Consider the following 19,626-nt stretch of genomic DNA (forward strand, 5'->3'; position numbering starts at 1 on the left):
CGTTTAGAGGGGTGTTAGTTGGAATCAGTGCAACATGCTGACTGATGTCACGGTCTGCCCTTCTTTGCATTCTTCCAGTCTCTCTTCCAGTGCACAGCCCCAGTGCCTGTTATGTCGGTCTGCTCAAAATTGCATTTATCGCGACCTGCACTATAAGTGTTCATGCGTGGCAAGGACAGCATCTTGGATGGAAATGGCACCAGTATAATTGAAAATAAGACACTTTGGAGCCAAACTTCATTGCGATAATCCTTCTGACTACACCCGATGAGTAGAGATAACATGATGCACAAAGAAATCATGTATATTGAGGTTAGATGCAACAGTAGCATTCCTCAAAATTTGTTAGAGCTGAGATCAAAACTTCATGAGACAGCCAATTAGCAGCAATGTGATAATTGTACCTTCTGCACTTTATTCTTAACAAAACAATTTTCCTTAATTTCCTCAAATCTTTGAGGTGAAAGTGCAATGATTTTAGCAAAGTGTCATCAATAGTTTATGTCTTTGTAGGAACAAAGTGTCTATGACAACATGTTTTGAAGATATGAAAGCAGTTGATTGAAGACTTCAATATTTAAAGTTAATCATAAATGATTGAAAAGAACATGGTAACCTGTGAAAGGATGCATTATTGCGAGTAACATTTTCAGTGTGACCTTTATTAAGCTGTTATAAAATGATAGTACTTTGCAGGGAGGGACAGAAGAGGGTTTTCCATATCCTAATAATAAAGCATAATAAAGATCTATACTTCACCTTGAACAGCTTCAATGCAATTTCTTCAATCTGCCTCCAAATTAAAATCTGGGGCCAATTAAAAATCTTCTCTATCAAGTGTTACTTCCAGACTTGAATATTTAATGCACTTCTGGCATGTCTCCCATTTTTCATCCTCCATATAGGTCATCCAAAATTTTGCTGACTGTATCCTAACTCGCACCAACTCCCATCCACTCATCACCTCAGTGCTTCCTGACCTACATAGGCTCCTCGTTAAGCAATTCCTCCATGGCCTTGCCCCTCCCTATCTCTGTAATCTCCTCCAGCCCTACAAGATATCTGGACTCCTCCAATTCTGATCTCGAGCATCCCTGAATTTAATCGCTCCACCACTAGCGGCCGTGCCTTCAGTTGCCTAGGCTATGAACTTTGGAATTCCTTCCCTAAAACTCTCCTCCTTTCTACATCTCTTTCCCCCTTTAAGACTCTCCTTAAAATCTAACCTACCTCTTTGCCAAATTTTTGGTCATCTTCCCTGACTTCTTCTCATGTCTCAGTGTCAAATATTATTTGTTGGAGCTCCTCTGAAGCACTTTGGGGCATTTTATTACATTAAAAGCACTATATAAATCCAAGTTGTTGAAGTGTTCAAGACAGATTGAACAGTATAATTTTAGGAATATTGATTATAATCATTTATGCTTTATGTCACCAGTTTTTCTTGCCCATAACATATTGCAACACAACATTTTATTTTCCAGCTGTTACTGCAATCCTTTTCCATTGATAATATGTCAGCTGCACTTATATAGAACATTACAATGCTCATCAAATAGTTTTTCATTTCAAATGCAACAAAGGTTGTAATTTGTTGTAGCCTGGTAGATCCAGTATACCATAGATTGAGTTTGGCAAATGATTTTTGGGTGCCGGATGCCAACTGACATTCATAAATGCTACAGCTGCTATGATCGTATAGATCCACAATCCTACTGTCAGAGCCTTCACTTTTATAACATTTTTCCAATTTTTTCCCTGTTCATCTACAATTTATCTTGCAGTTTATTTTGTTTTCAATGTTGTGATCTTAAGATATGCTGGCATTGAATGCCAAGAACGAATGGAGACAAGTTGAGCAGAGGAATAGCAATACATCCAATTTGTTTGAATAAATGATTCATGGGGTTAAAATAACATTTCACAACCCAAATGTCTTGTTGAAACACTTATCCTTACATTAAAATAGTAACTACACTTCAAAAGCACCTAATTAGCTGCAAAGCACTTTGAGATGTTCTGAGGTTGTGAAAGGTGCTATAGAAATTCTTACCTTTTTTTTATTCTGGTCTGTTTCTGTAAACTGTCATCCGTAAGTGGAGTGGTACAGCTAGCGTTTTCTGTATGGTTGATTTACTGTTGGCAGTCTGCTGGAACTGGACTTCCACCCGCTGGTATGATTCCATCCAATTTCCTTGCTCCGCATCATTTTGATTTTGTTGATGGGTTTTCAGCCCCCATTAGTGTCCTCTGCTGCCAGACTGCTTATGAGTTTAAAAGCGTATGGCAGCATTTAAATCGGATCATTGAAATATTTGACGTTCTTCGAGCCTCTGGATCTCCAAATTTACATGCTAGATGAATTGGATGTTGGTGAAATCTGGCAAAGAAGGACCTGGTCTTTTGGCACTGGGGGTAGGGCATGATCCAGGTCGATGGAAGGAGGTAGCCTTGGCTGTGAGTGCCGTCTCCAGTAAACCCCACCTGACACTGGCATCACTGGGACAACCAAGATAACAGGAGGCAGTTGTAGCTTCCAACAATGCACTGTAATATCATATACACTTGTGTAAAGTTGAACTTTTAAGACCAATGTTTTAGGCTAAAAGTCAGGTGGTTGACTTCTACATGGGTAATGTTTTTGAGGGGTTGACATGCATGCTTTATTTGAACCCAGAAAAGACCATCACAATGAAATAAAGTAAAAGCTAACAATACTACAGAATTCATATTATTCTCTCTAGAGAAGTCTTTTCTTGTGTTCTCTGATCAAAGGAAAATCCGACCCACAGCACCAAAACCTCCACCAGGGGTAGAGCAAGGAAGCAGGTCCCAAATCCACCCCAGCCAGAACAGGGATCGAACCCCATGCTGTTGGCACCAATCTGATCCACACCGGCTCTCCAGCCAACTCAGCCAATCTGTCCCCCAGGAGCCTGAGTTGCTGTGGCAACATATACTGTTACATGCATGTTGTAGCCTGGAGCTATGGATAGTAGTTGTAGAGGCTTTAATTTCTTTCTACCAGAAGGCTGACCAGGAATGTCTCCCATTAGTATCACCTGCCATTGGCCTATGTTTGAAGAATTTACAAGTTGATACTCAGCCTGTTTGGCCATGTTATAAATGCATCTTCCTTGGTCATCAAGTCCTGGAGTGGGATTTGAACCCAGAGCTTCTAGCTCAGGGGCAGGAAAGCTATCACTGCACCACAAGGATTCCATTAATCCTCTAACGTTTTTTTTTACATTATAAACTATATACATTTCATCCAACACAATTTACAAACATAAATATATTTATGAATTAACTACAGCACTTCACATTGAAATCCTTTAGAATCACTCTGATCACCATCTGAATCACCGAGCAATTCACCCCAATCTGAGTGTATGACATCATCAAATGGATCTTCTTTGTCTTCATCATTATCATCACAATCATCAGTAGTACGCGTAACTTCAGCATCATCATTCCACAAGTAATTGTCCTCTGTACTGTCGAGTGCATTTGATGTTCCACATTTTGGAAATTATTTTTTGACAATGTTGGGATCAATTTCATTCCATGTGTCCATGGCTGGTTGACACAATGTCTCTAGTGAGGGTACTCTCATATTTCCACTGTTAGTGAATGTTTTCTCACTTTCCAATATCTAACTGGAAATTAGGTATTGTCCTTGAGAGGTTTATTTCTGCACAAATCCCAGGGCGGAACAACACTTGTAAGGCTGCTGGGAATAGCTGCCACGTCGGTGTTGTTTGATCTCATGTCACAGACTAAACCATTGATGAGGTGGGGTTTGAAAATGTCCCAGATGAGCAAGCTTTTTTCTTTGCTTTGTCCTTCTGGTTTCAAATTCCACACTTCTTTGATCGATTGCTTGCAGCCACCCTCATACATCCAGCCTTTCTTGTGAATATGGACAACAACGCCTTTCTGAAATTTCTCTTTGAGAGAGATATATCACCATCGGCTTTAATTTTGTGCCATTCGTCATACACGATAGAACAACTGCGAACTATGAGTGACCACTCATCTTTACAAGGAGGGTTTTTTCACTGATCTCAAGTAGAGTTGACAAAGGGGAACCAGTAGATGTAGTATACTTGGATTTCCAAAAGGCATTCAATAATGTCCCACACACAAGGTTGATAGACAAGCTAAGAGCTCATGGAGTTGGGGGCAATATATTAGCATAGATAGAGGGTGCTTACTAGGTAGAAAGCAGAGAGTGGGCATTAGCGGGGTTTTTTCAAGCTGGCAGGCAGTGAATAATGGAGTGTTGCAAGGATCAGAGCTGGGGCCTAAGCTATTTACAGTAACGATTTAGCCGAATTTTACATGAGTACATATGACAAGTTATTTTCCATTTTCACTCACTTTGCCTTCATAGGCATGAATACCATTACAGCATAGCAGAAAAGTGTTTCCAGGTATCAGAATATCCTTTACTTCTTTTTCAAGTCCTTAAAGGAACTGCTGCAGGATGCAACTAACAAGGTCAGTGTTTAAAATGTACTTATGTGAATAGGGAGATGGGAGGAGCACATGTGCGCCTTCTGGCTCCACATTAATCTAAGAGGGCCACTTCCGGCCACTGTTCTTTCCCCAGATCATGACCTAGAGTTCCTCCTGATTGTGATCTGAACACCTCACTCCCAACCCAAATCGCCACCCTTCCTTTTGAATCCTAGCTACTCTCCTCCTTCCTGATCACCACTGCACTCTCTTCGAGTCCACTCACCAACTTCTCTTTTAAAACTTATCTGAGAGTTATTGCTTGCATTCCAGCAGCAGCATGATCTTTGAGACAAGCTGTACCAATTTGAATACATTTGTCCAGTTGATTACTCTGTATTTTTAGTTGCTGTGAAATAAAGCAGATTTTGCCGGATCAGGTGTTTTCTTGGTTTAACTTTGAAAAGATTTGGAGAGGCACATTATAGATATAATTGTTACATTCCTGGATTATGCTATTGTACATTTAGATATTGGGCAGCACTGGCACAGCCCTAAACGAGCACTGTTATATCAAAGAAAATATCTAAGACATCAAGTTGCTCTGGATGAAATGTCAAACATTGAAATTGAAAGTGTGGAAATGTCCGGGCTACTTGCAACATTGCACAAGATATTTGAGTGTGTTGGTGGTCTTTAAGAATAGCTCATCATAGCTTCAGCCTCAGCCTTTTGAAGCATTGCTTCTCTATAATTCCCAGGCAGCTGTGTTTCAAACAGAAGAGCTAATACATTGGGCAATGATATTTCACAACACACCAAATGTCCGACTGCCCCACCCTCTCCCGATGTTCAACCCCCCTCCCACCCCCTTCTGATGTCCAACCACCCCCAGATCCCCCACCCCTTCGAATGTCAGGTCCGCTCCACCCCCTCCCAATGTCCAACCTCCCCATCCCGCCGAGGCCTGACCTGCCCCACCCCCGCGAATGTTCAGCCCACTGTACCCCCTCCTGATGTCCGACTCTCCCCACACCACGCCCGATGTCTGATCCCCTCCCCGCACCCCCACCCAACCTCCGAACACCCCATCCCCCAAATCCTTTTCATTTACCTTAGGCACTTACCTTCTCCCTGGCCTGTCAATTTCAATGGTACCTTTAAACTTTCCTGCATTACTGCAGCCAGTGCTGTACAAAAAAAGGGCGTGTTCTCCTTCAAATCAATGGTGCTGGACTTCGATGCTGGATTTCAGAAACAGCTGTGCTGCCTTGATCTTGCCTGGCCTGAGTTGGAAGGTCAGGCGAGACGAGCATGGAAGAAATTTGGCATGGTAAGTGGACAAGGAGTGGGAATCAGAATGTTATGGCCCTATGTTTTACCTCAATTACAAGTACATCTAAGTAGACTGTAGCCTTTGCTACAATGTAAATGTACAATGTACAACGTAAATGAAAACGAGGACATACAAATTGTGTAAAATAAGAGCATTGGAAAAGGGTTAGTTAAAATCTGAACAGCAATCATAATATTTTAGACCTAAAAAAGCCTAACACTTTTCTCCAGTGTTATAGCTGTGACAAGCCACTTTCTCCAGAGAGTACCTTAGCTATATGTATTAGTGCAGTGCTCTAGATAAGGGCTGTTCTGAATTCCTTACATTACAAGTGCGGACACATGATTACTTCAGATATTTATTGTAATCTTAACAACAATTTCCAGGTTATGAAATTCCAGAAGAGATGAATATGTCCAGAATCCCAAATTTGCTTTCTGAGGATTATTCTGAACAACTAGTGCATTATATACGGCATTTACTTTCAAAAACCAACCATCTAACAGTATGCAACCAAATTTACATTATGTGTTTGTTGTAGGGTGGCTGAGTTCTGCTATTAATGACAGAATTGATCTGCAGACACTTCTTGGGTGGGAAACATTAGGTTTATTCACAATATACTCAGCAGCAACTACATGTGTGCTTTCAACTCCAACTCTATCTCTACGCTAACTGCTGTGGTAGCCCAATCTACTTCTCCTATTGGTTACTACAGATCATGTGATCTTGCCTAACAAGTAGTATTGTTAAAGGTACATTACACACTAAATAAAACCATAATTACTACATTCCTCCCCCTTTAACTCAGCTATACATATTGTACTTACGAGTACATATTTTTCAACACAACATAATATTTACATTGGGTAAAAAATTTACAAGTTCAGTCTTTCAGGTGGTTTCCTGGTGTGCGTGGAACATCGCAGCTCCACAACTTCAGATTCTTTGTCAGGTATCTCCTTTTCCGGAGTTGCCTGAACGTCAGGTGCTTCAGTGGGCACTTGCAGTTCTGTATCCTCAACTCTTATAGGAACATCAGACATGTCAGTCCTGGGTTGAGTATCCTCACCAGGAAACACAGACCTGATTATGATCACTGGTGGAACCAAATCTACGGTGATTTGTCTCACCCTTCCTTAAATGGTTCACATGTTTACGGATGATCCAGCCTGCCACCTCCATGTGGTAAGATAGAGGTCCAGTCACCGCACTTATTTCACCCGATAACCACTTTGGCCTTTCCCTTAAGTTTTTCACATATACCAGTTCTCTCACGGTAAATTTCCTCTCATGACTATGCCAGTCGTCTCTAGTTTTCAGGCTTCCCCAACTCCTTTCCACCTTCCGCTCTAAATTCAGCATTATTAAGCTCAATCTCATCCTGAGATGGCGTTTCAACAATAACTCCTCAGGGGTGACACCTGTTGTTGTGTGAAGGGTAGTCCTGTAATGAAAAAGAAAGTGTGCTAGCTTGGTTGCCAAGGAATCGCCAGTTAGCTTTTTCCTGCCTGCCTTGAACGTTTGAACCGCCCTTTCGGACAGTCCATTTGAGGAAGAGTGGTGTGGTGCAGTTTTCACATGAATGATACTTTGAGGCTGAAAACCATTGAAACTCCGCACTTGTAAATGCCGTGCCATTAACCGAAACAAGTACTTCTGGTAGTCCGTGAATGGCAAAACTCTGATGTAGTTTCTCAATTGTGGTGGCCGACGTTGGTGACTTCACCTCACACACGTCCAACTATTTTGAATGGGCATCAACAATGAGCAGAAACATTGTTCCCAGGAAAGGTCCAACGTAGTCAATGTGTAACCACACCCAGAGTCTACCTGGCCATTCCCATGGGTGTAACGGAGCTGTCACTGGCAACTTTTGCAGTTGCTGACATTGCATGCAGCGCTATACTAAACTCTCTCTTTCGCCATCCATTCCAGGCCACCATAGATAACTGCGTGCTATGGTTTTCATTTGAGAAATTCCTGGGTGGGCACTGTGCAGTTCAGTTAAAAGTGGCTCCCTTCCCATTGGAGGAACTATCACTCATGCTTCGCACAATAAGATGCCATCCTGGCTGATTATTTCATGTCTTCTGTTGAAGTATGGTTTTATTTTGTCAGATACGGGCACCTGTGACCAACCATGTAGCACTTGTTCTCATTCTTAAGATAGGACTGGGTTCCGACTTGTCCAGTTTCTGATCTGTTGAGCACATACCGGCGAGGAATCTAAGAAATTTAACAGTAAAACAAGTTCCTGTGGAACTGGGACATGCTCATCATTTTCTTGTAGAGGCAAATGACTAAGGGCATCGGCGTTTGCGATTTGATTGCCAGGCCTATTTAAGAAAATGTATTCCTATGCTACCAGAATTAAAGTCCTATTAGTATTTCTGTAACTTCTTTCTAGGTGCCTCCTTCTTTCTAGCGTAGACTTTAATCTCGGCCTTCTTTTGAACTTCACTGTTGGCCAGACTTCTCGCTGATGCAAGCTTATCTTGTCTGAGCTCAGTGGGCTGAGTCTCCCAAAATTTCACTATCTGCCTGCTTCTTGGAAAATTCTGTGACTTTTGCTTCCAAAGCCTCTTTGGTTTCAGTTAGTTGATTATTTAGCTGTTCTGTCTCTTTTTCGTATTTGTCTCCTGCCTCCTGGAAAATTGTACATTGTTGTGTCTTCTCTGCCAACTCATTCTTCAGTTTGTTCAGAGAGGTACTGAATTCTTCATACTTTTCCAGAGATACAAACTTTGACCTGTGGGAATCTTGTAGTGTGTGAAGGTCTTTCAACAGGTTTTCCTTTTCCTTTCAAAGGTTGCTCACCTCGTCTCGAACTCTGTCACCAAGCAGGGTCTCTTCGGGTTCCTTCTGCTGTTCTTCCAGGCTTTGGCTTAAGACAGCATGCATTTCTTCAGGTTGTTGAGCCCTTGCACACTCCTTTTTCAATCCAGGAATGCTTCCAGCTTCCTTCTGGAACCTCCGTGGCCAATTAAGGTTGACTTCCCTTAGCCAATTTGCCCTAGAAGGCTTGGTCCGCTGCCTCTCAATACTAACACTGGTGGCTTGCCGATTGGCTTCCATAATGGACAGTTACTCTGCTTATGACTTTTACTTGAATGTCTTTACCCATATATGTTTTTGGCTTGGCATCTGTTTCTTCTAAACTCAAATGATGTTCACCATTATTCAAATAACTGAAGGCATGCTCCCCAATTACTGCAGTGGAAGCTCCTGGTTCCACTTCCATTCTAACAGGTTTGCTATTTACTTTCACTGTGACGAATGTTGGTTCTGTCTTTCCAACTTTCAGATTAAACAATGAGTAAATATCTGAATTTGTTGTTTCAGGCTCTTCTACTTGTTGATTTCATTGGGCTTCTTCTTTTGTTTACAAGCCTGCTTGAATCTTTCCTTGTACTGCTTCATTATATGTCCATTTCTATGATAATGGTAGCATTCAATTTTTAAAAACTTTCAATTGCTAAAAGACTGATTGTTTCCACCTCTATTAAAGTTATTCTTCTTTTTCGCTGCCTTGTTATTTTACTTTATTCTTTACTATCAGGGGCTGTTTCCCACGTCTCAGCAGAGTCTCACATTTTCGCGCCTCTTTCAGTTGAGGTCTCCTGCCCGATGTGGAGGACGGCGCCATTTTGCGCACCCTGTATTGCTTTTGAATCTCTTGCTGCACTTTCCATGGCCAACGCTATCTGTAGCGCCTTCTTGAAATCCAGATTCATTTCGGATAATAACCTTTTCTGAATAGTGTCCTCTTTTACACCACACACTAAACGATCTCTGAGCATGTCATTCAGAGTCATATCGAACACACAATGTCCCATTAGATGCTTCAAATTTGCCACGTAGCACGCAATTGTCTCACCCAGGCTCTATTTCGCGAATTAAACCTGAACCTCTGAGGGCTTTGGTTGAAAGTGACCCTTCATGAGGTCCACCAATTCATTAAAATTCTTCAAATCTGGGGCACTGGTGCCATGAAACTTCAAATCAGATTGTAGGTTTTGCTCCCACAAGTACTCTAGTGGATTGCTCGCCTCTGCTCTTCCCCATAATCTCGTTCCCTTGAAAAAAGTACATGAGGCCTTCTATGTATTGAGACCAATCATCTGTGGCTGGTTCAAAAGGTTCACTTCTCCCAATTTGTAACATTTTGACAGGGATAACTTCTTCAATTCTAATGGAGCTTGCTACTTACAATCACTGGGCGAGGTACAGTGCCGATTTCTTTCTAACTTGATTTCTTCTGTTTATCCTCATTGCCAGTTTGTTGTAAGGGTGGCTGAGCTGTGCTACTAATGATAGAGTTGATCTGCAGACACTTCTTGGGTGGAAATATTAAGTTTATTTACAATATACTCAGCAGCAACTACACGTGTGCTTTCAACTCCAACTCTATCTCTACACTGACAGCGGAGGTAGCCTGAGCTACCCTCCTATTGGTTACTACAGATCTTGCCTAACAAGTATTGTTCTTAAAGGTACATTATATACTAAATAGAACCATAATTACTACAGTGTTCCTTCCAGAAAGGGTTTCCCATTGGGAGCATTAAGTTGGAAATTTGGTCCTGTATTATTGAGGATATAATTTTTTAGAGGGTTCAGTTCATCTCCTGTTGTAACTTTAGAGCATAAATAGCCATTTAAACTTTGTTTACATTTTCAATTGCAGTGCAGATTCAGATTATCTGCAGGTAGATTTGCTGGAAATCGGTAAGTATGTGAGAACATAAATGATTCTTATGCTTTAATGCATTGGATTCTGATTGCTTTTCACGTTTGGTTCAAACCTATTATCTTAACACATTCTCTATTTTAAGACCTTTCACAATAGATTAGGGATCTGTTAAAAGTGAATAATTACAGAAATGCATCACAGTGTTTGGAGCTCATCAAATGCCAAAACCCATTATAGCTTCCATTAAGAATGTTCTTCTCCCTTGCTATTGAAATAAAAATGCAAAAAACACTTATAATCAAAAACATATCAGTTTAAAGAAGTAATAAATTGCCTGCCAGAATCATTTCAACATTCATTTAAGTGTCATTATCTCATGGTGACCTTGGCAGATTTGAATTGAATGCATAAGTTTTTATATATAGACTAAACAATATAAACCATACATTAAATGCATTTTTATGCATTTTACTCTTCCATTTGTAGTTACAGAGCATGTGCTTGTTCCATTTTATTAATTCACTGTTCCATGATACCCTTCAAAAATGCAAGTAACCCAATCAATAGATATCAGCACAGTCTACATGTGTCATGATATCAAATACAGAAGTTTATAATTCTATCAGTCTTATGAAACAGCTTCAGAAAGAATTAAACTGCTATATCTAGCTGTTTGGTTTGGTTTAACTTGCCTCAACAAACATTCCTTTATTTACAAATCCTTCTTTTCACAGACTGCCTTTAGATTAGTTTTAGCAAAATGTGCTTTATTATATATTATTTCATCAACTGTTTTATTTACTCACGTGCTAACAATATTTCTTTGGCTATAAAGCACTTGGAACATCCTGAGGATTTCAAAGCCAGTATATCCATGCAAGTTCTTTCTTTTCTTACTCCCATGAGATCTAATCGCTATATTGTTCATATCTAGCTAGTTTCTAGACTTTCATATACAATGGCCACCATCCGCCATGCAAGGGTACAACCTCGGTGTATCTCCTGGCTTCAACAGGAACACATACTTGAGTATTACTGAAAAAAGAGACATGTCGAAGTGTTACATCTTGCACTCATCAGGGCACTTTGCAAGAATACCAAAATAGGGGGAAAGACAACTTATACTGTATGAGGAGAGAGAGCTGATTGGCTGGCAAGTGGACTCTTATTGGTACCAGGGTCCACTTGCCAACCAATCAGCACTCTCTTCTCATACAGTATAAATTGTTCTTTTCCCCTTATATTGGAGTTCTTGCAAAGTTTCCTGATGAGTGCAAAACAAAAAGTTTCAACATGTCTCTTTTCCAGCAATACTCAAGTTCTGTACTACCAAAAGAAACACATAGGAGAATGAAAATTGAAGTGGCATTTTGGGGACATAAGGAAGCTAACATGATAGCTATGGGTGGAATCATCCCAGATTTGCACTAAGTGCAGTAGCTGGCGGGAAAAAGGATGTTTTACTGCAATTCTTTCGCCATGCCATCACCTCAGCGCTTCCTCACACCGAGCACCATATTTAAAGTGCAGCTGCATGCACACCTCTCAGTGCCTCCAGCCCAGGACTGCTGCATGGAAGACATGGCTCTAAAAGACAAGAAGACGGCAGCCCCCACCGGTTTAATGGCGCATCCTTCGAGCGCCTTTTGGACGCCGTGGTGGCCCGCCGTGATGTCCTCTACCCCCAATCAGGGTGAAGGCCAGCAAGCAAGGTCACCAATCCAGCATGGGAGGCGGTGGCAGTGGTGATCAGCCCTGCAAAAGAGGACAGCCACCAAGTGCTAGAAAAGGATGAATGATCTCATCTGTTCTCCCAGGATAAGTCATTCTTCTCATCACTCTCAATTCACACTCACAAACCCATCAAACATCCACAGGGATCTCACACGTTAAGGGACAACACCACTAACTCTCACACAAAGCCTCACATCTCCATCAGACTCATATCCTCTGGTGCTTGTGACTTCATCCCAACCATGTCTCCGCTCACCACACAAACATTCCACACAGCGCCATGTGTCCTGATCACACTCTCTCCATCTGTTTTCATGCAGGAGAAGCTGGCTCACAGCAGCAGGGAGAGGTCCCAGATTGGGGAAAGACTGGCCCACATTAGGCCCCTCACTCACTTTGGGCAGTGTGCCATCGCGCTGACTGGTGAGGATGTGGACCGTTCCAGCGGTGACAGTGAGGTCGGCAGCGAACAGCCACCTGAGGATCCTGCACCACAACATCCCTCTCTCAAAACAACTGAGAGTGTTCTTGCTCCTGCTTTTGACTCTGCTGCCATGCAATTATTATCTCTACATTGATTCACAGGGAAGCTCTGCCAAGTGCCTGACAGCCTTAGCCAGCCAGTCCCTCAGCTCAATCCATGTCCTCATCTCCAGCCAAGAGGACTCCTCCTCCATTGATGAGCTGGAAATAAGCAGCCTGGAAGACCCATCACAGCGCTTACCCACACCTTTCACTAGTGCAGAGACACACACTTCGGTGGGACCTAGATCTAGAGCAGGCCCGGTTCACAATCCAGTGGTCACCGCACGAACACATGTCCGCAGCAGTAGGAGGCCATTTCAGCCCAAGCTCCCCAGCACTCGGAGGACTGCTGGGGAAGAGGCATCTGTAAGGTCTGAATCAGATGACGAGCCTCTGGATTTGGCCTTCCAATTGATCATGGAGCATCAGCAGAAGGCGTGGGAACATCATGCTGTTGGAAGCCCTCAGCAGAGTGGCGTGTGAATCAAAGGAGTGAGTCCGCCTGCTCTCTGATGAAGTGGTGCCCACACGTGCGCATACGGAGGTCTTCATGGGGAGGATGGTGGATGCCATGGAGACCCTGGTCCAGCAGAATGTGGGGTGTGCGCAGACCTGCACTCTATCGCGGTAGGCATGGGTGGGTTCCTGCACTGGCAACACGAGAGGGAAACAAGGCACGCTGACGTCCCCCCAGATGCTCTTTCCCCTCAAGGAGTCAGGCCGGGGCCTTCAAGCACTCAAAGGGAGGAGGAGTGGTAGTTGGACACCCCTGGGTCATCCACTCAGGAATCTCAGAGGCTGCCTTTCCCTCCGAGTCCCCCTTTTCCTGTGACCCTCTCAACATCGTCCTCTATTACCGCAGAGGGAGCAGCTGACCCACAGGAGGACAGATAAAGCAAGCCGGGATTCCCAAGGCCTCTGCTCTCCAGGGGACCCACGCCAAAGTCATTCGGGGCCATACGGCCAACCATTAAACAGGCTGTCTCCACCCCTGCTGCGGATGTCAGGACAGCACCTAGGAGTCTAAGGCTAAGTTAAGAAATTCTGATCACAGTTGGTTGCATGGGTGAACACATTTTGTCACTTTACAAACTGAAAAAATATTTACTTTCACTGAATAATGTGTAATCGAGTCTTTCACCTTCATTGACAGGCTTCGTGAGGAAGTGTGTGTCTGGCAGGGCCTTGCAGAGCCTCGTGCAAGCACTTTCCCGTGCATGTGGATCCTTCCCGTATCACACTCACCTCAGTGTCCTGAGCATTTTGAATGCTGCCTGCTGGGGTTCACTTTCAGTTGTCCATCTGAGCTGACTTGCATTTCCGCCCACCCACTGATCTCATTCCCATGCAGCACCTGATCTCACCCAGCACGACTCTTGTTTCACTTTCGATTTAGCGAGCATGGTGCATCTAACGTTTTTCTTCAGGATCCCTTTCCTTTCCCCTCCCCCAGTTACCCATTTCCTTTCCCCCATCACTGTCAGCCTCCCCAGCATTAACCTTCACCTCCCCTCCGTGACTTACCAGCCATAACCCTTATCCTTCGAGGATGTCCAGGTGAATGTGCACGTTCCCTTCCTTCCTGAAAATCCCCATTAACCTCTCCGGCCTCCTCCTTCCCACCCCTAGGGTCGGTGTCTGCCTCCGAGGCCCCCTGGCAAGCACCTTCAACGTCTCTTCTACTGATACCGTCGCGCCCTCACCCTCCACCCTACTGCCTCACTATACCCTCGGTCATTCTCACCATTCCCTCCTACCATACCCACCTTCTGTTCGCTCTCCAGGAGGCATTCATGGACTCTACAGAACACCCCCCTTGCACATTCACCTGGACATCACCCCCTTCTGGACTCCTTCTCCCCTTGGAACTCCTTCCCCTCTTGGAGCTACTTCCCCCAGTCCCCTCGCCCTGGACTCCCCACCAGCACCTTGGAACTCCTTCCCCCCAAGTCTGGACATCCCACCTGCCCTGGACCCCTCCCCCACCCTGGACCCCTCCCCCACTTAGTCCTTCCACCTTCCTGACTCCTTCCTCCACCCTTACCTCTTCCCCCACCCTTACTCTATCCCTCTCTGGACTCCTTCCTTCCCTAGGACTCCTTCACTCCTCCGAACTCCTTCCCTTACACCTACCTCCCCTGTTGCCCTATTCTACCCCATTACTTCCTCCTCCCCCTCTCCCAAACTCACCCCCCCCGACACCTATGCTCCCGCCCTCCCAATCTCACCCCTCTCTGACATACATTCCTCTCCCAGTTGATCCCAGGCCTTCGTCTCCCGCCCCTCCTCCTCTTCCAAACACAGTTGGATCTTCCTCTCCACCCCCTCGACCATCATCTGTTGTGAGCAGACCCTCAACTGTGACCTTCCACCTTCTGTGAGCTGCTGCATGAGCCGATTCTCATGTTCACATCTTCCCTTCACCCCTCCTGGCGGCATTCTGTGGGGATCGTTCCCTCCATGACACCCTGGTCCACTCCTCCATCACCCCCTACACCTCAACCCCTTCCCACGGCACCTTCCCATGCAACCGCAGAAGATACAACACCTGCCCCTTCACTTCCCCCCTCCTCACTGCCAAAGGGCCCAAACACTCATTTCAAGTGAAGCAGCATTTCACTTGCACTTCCCTCAATTTAGTCTACTGCATTCATTGCTCCCAATGCGGTTTCCTCTACATTGGAGAGACCAAACGCAGACTGGGTGACTGCTTTGCAGAACACCTTCGGTCTGTTCGCAAGCATTACCCAGACCTCCCTGTTGCTTGCCATTTCAACACTCCACCCTGCTCTCATGCCCACATGTCCGTCCTTGGCTTGCTGCATTGTTCCAGTGAAGCTCAATGCAAACTGGAGGAACAGCACCTCATCTTCCGACTAGGCACTTTACAGCCTTCCGGACTGAATATTGAGTTCAACAATTTTAGATCATGAACTCCCTCCTCCATCCCCATCCCCTTTCCGATTTTCCCCCTCCTTTTTGTTTTTTCCAATAATTTATATAGATTTTTCTTTTCCCACCTATTTCCATGATCTTTAAATGTATTTCCATCCATTGTTTTATCTCTATCTTTTAGCCTTTTTCGATCCCTTCATCCCACCCCACCCTCACTAGGGCTATCTGTACCTTGCTCGTCCTGCTTTCTACCCTTAATTAGCACATTCCTTCAAATAATATCACCACCTTCAACACCTCTTTGTCCTTTTGTCTGTGACATCGTTTGGTTATCTCCACCTATCACTGGCCCTCTATCCAGCTCTTCTTGTCTCCCCCCCCCCCCCCCCCCCCTCCACCACCCCCCAACCCTTAAACCAGCTTATATTTCACCCCTTTTCTATTTTTCCTTAGTTCTGTCGAAACGTTAACTGTGCTCTTCTCCACAGATCTTGCCAGACCTGCTGAGTTTTTCCAGGTATTTTTGTTTTTGTTTTGGATTTTCAGCATCCGCAGTTTGTTGCTTTTATCTTAGGGATCAATTATATTATGCCTTGAGGCAAAACAGCTCCTTTTGGAGCTGAAGATTGTAATAGCTACTTTTTCTCTTTGGTCTGGAATGGCCTTGGGCAGAATGGCTTTGGGCTGCTCTGTCTTACAAGGCTGTTTCTGAGCAGAATCCGCATAAATATCCTTGTAGGTAGTGGTGGATAAGCATGGGGTCGACAAAGGTTATGCTTCTTCAAACTTCTGCCAGTGGAATTTCTGGTTCAGAATCTAAAACGGCAATAAGCACTTAAGCCTCTCCTAACAAACATCAAGTGGAATTCTTGTGGGAGTTCTCCTGGCCTCCCACTGTAACTTTGGGGAAAATCCCAGTGAATCAGCAGATATAGTCACTTCTCAGTGATTTCCACCACTCTTCTGCAGAACTTATGGCAGGAGATCAGGTCAGAGGGAGTACAGCTGCATTAAGTTTCAAGGGACTAAGGCAAGGCTGGATGGCCTCTACTTTAATGCCAGGAGTATTGCAGGTAAAGCAGATGAGTTAAGGGTGAGGATTGACATGTGGAATTGTGATATAGTAGCCATCACAGAGATGTGGTTGAGGGAGAGGCGGGATTGGCAGCTCAACATTCTGGGATATAGAATCTTCAGGCAAGAACAGGGGAGGGGGTAAAAGAGGAGTAGGCATTGCATTATTAGTTAAGGAGTCAGTTACTGCAATAAGGAGAGATGATATATTGGAGGGGGCATCGAATGAAGCTTTGTGGGTAGAAATTAGGAATAAAAAAGGAGCAGCCACATTGTTAGATGTTTATTATAGACCCCCAGATAGTCAGCGGGAAATTGAGGAGCAAATATGTGCACAATTCGCGGAGGTGTGTAAAAACAATAATAGGGTAATTATATTAGCTGATTTCAACTTTCCCAACATTAATTGAGATAGATGTAGTATTAAGGGCTTGGATGGAGTGGATTTCTTGAAATGTGCACCTTTTTAGGTCAATATGTAAAGGCCCAAAAAGGGACGGTGCAGTGCTGGACCTAATTCTGGGGAATGAAGCCGGACAGGTAGCTGAGGTGGTGGTGGGGAGCATTTTAGTGAGAGTGACCACAACATGGTACAATTTAAGCTTGTTATGGACAAAGAAATAGACAAGTTGCAAAAAAATGTTTTGGATTGGGGGAGAGCGGATTTTAGTAAAATAAGGCAGGATCTGGCCAAGGTAGACTGGGAACAGCTACTTGTGGGGAAATCTACAGAGGAGCAGTGGGGGCATTCAAAAAGGAAATGGGGAGGGTACAGGCTCAACATGCTCCCTCTAGGGTGATAGGAAGGAGTAACAAGCCCAGAGAACCATGGATGACCAGAGATATTCAGGATGCGATGAGAAGGAAAAGAGAGGCTTTTAGCAGGTACAAGGGACCAAATCAGCAGAGGCATTAGTGGAGTAGAGAAAGTGCAGGGTGGAGCTTAAGAAAGCAATTAGGAGAGCAAAGAGGGGATATGAGAAAGCTCTGGCTGGTAAAAGTAGGGAAAATCCCAAGATATTCTATAAGTATATCAATGGGAAGAGGATAACCAAGGAAAGAGTAGGGCCCATTAGGGACCAAGGGAGCAATCTATGGGTGGAGCCAGAGGACATCGGTAGAGTGTTGAACGAATACTTCACATCTGTCTTCACCCAAGAGAATGAGGATGAAGGTATGGAACTCGGGGAGACTGTGAGGTTCTTGAGCAAATTGATATAAGGAGAGACAAGGTATTGGAGGAGTTGGCAGGCTTAAAAGTGGACAAATCTCCAGGTCTGGATGATTTGTGTCCCAGACTGCTGAGGGAGGCAAGGGAGGAGTTCGCAGGGGCTCTGACACAAATTTTTAATTCCTCTCTGGCCCCGGGGGAGGTGCCACAGGACTGGAGAACAGCTAATGTGGTTCCGCTATTTAAGAAGGGCTGTAGAGATAAGCCAGGAACTACAGACCAGTGAGTCTCATGTCAGTGGTAGGAAAACTATTGGAGAAAATTCTGAAGGAGAGAATCTATCTCCACTTGGAGAGGCAAGGTTCGATCAGGGATAGTCAGCATGGCTTCGTCAGAGGGAGGTCATGTCTAACAAATTTGATTGAATTTTTTGTGGAGGTGACCAGGTGTGTAGATCAGGGTAGTGCAGTTGATGTAGTTTATATGGATTTCAGCAAAGCTTTTGACAAGGTCCCACATGGGAGACTTATAAAGAAGGCAAATGCACATGGGATACAGGGCAATTTGAGAAGGTGGATTCAAAATTGGCTTAGTTATAGTTGACAGAGGGTGATGACAGAAGGCTGCTTTAGTGACTGGAAGCCAGTGTCCAGTGGCGTACCACAGGGATCTGTGCTGGGTCCCCTATTATTCGTCATTTATATAAACGGCATAGATGACTATGTGGGGGGTAGGATTAGTAAGTTTGCGGATGACACAAAGATTGGCCGGGTGGTTAACAGTGAGGTTGAGTGTCTTGGGCTACAGGAAGATATAGACAGGATGGTCAAATGGGCAGAAAAAAGTGGCAGATGGAATTTAACCCTGAAAAGTGTGAGGTGATACACTTTGGAAGGAATAATTTGAAAAGGAAGTATTCAATGAACGCATGACACTAGTAAGTTCTGAGGAACAAAGGGACCTTGGCGTATGTGTCCACAGATCTCTGAAGGCAGAGGGGCATGTTAGTGGGGTGGTGAAAAAGGCATATGGAACACTTGCCTTTATCAATCGAGGCATAGATTACAAAAGTAGGGAGGTCATGTTGGAGTTGTATCAAACCTTGGTGAGGCCACAGCTGGAGTACTGTGTGCAGTTCTGGTCGCCACATTATAGGAAGGATGTGATTGCACTGGAGGGGGTGCAGGGGAGATTCACCAGGATGTTGCCTGGGATGAAACATTTAAGTTATGAAGAGAGGTTGGATAGACTTCGTTGGAGCAGAGAAGACTAAGGGGTGACCTGATCGAGGTGTACAAGATAATGAGGGGCATGGACAGGGTGGATAAGGAGCAGCTGTTCCCCAATGTTGAAGGGTCAGTCACAAGGGGACACAAGTTCAAGGTGAGGGGCAGGAGGTTTGGGTGGGGGGGATGTGAGGAAAATATTTTTACCCAGAGGGTGGTGACGGTCTGGAATGCACTGCCTGGGAGGGTGGTGGAGGTGGGTTGCCTCACATCCTTTAAAAAGTACCTGGATGAGCACTTGGCATGTCATAACATTCAAGGCTATGGGCCAAGTGCTGGTAAATTGGATTAGGTAGGTAGGTCAGGTGCTTCTCATGTGTCGGTGCAGACTTGATGGGCCGAAGGGCCTCTTTTGCATTGTGTGATTCTGTGAGATTGAGAGAACCCCTGTGGAAATTCTACCCCTACATCTTCAGCCCAGAGAGGAACAGGCTGCTTTAAACTAGCT

At 44.3% G+C, this 19,626-nt stretch overlaps 1 protein-coding gene across 8 annotated transcripts in view; it reads right to left on the minus strand.

Moving 5' to 3' along the window:
* gria3b (glutamate receptor, ionotropic, AMPA 3b) overlaps positions 1–19,626 on the minus strand; it is a 472,928-nt gene that overhangs the window by 342,216 nt on the left and 111,086 nt on the right. The gene's annotated exons all lie outside the window — the stretch shown is intronic.

This window comes from Cetorhinus maximus, chromosome 8, assembly GCF_964194155.1.
Source record: "Cetorhinus maximus chromosome 8, sCetMax3.hap1.1, whole genome shotgun sequence".
Lineage (NCBI taxonomy): Eukaryota > Metazoa > Chordata > Chondrichthyes > Lamniformes > Cetorhinidae > Cetorhinus > Cetorhinus maximus.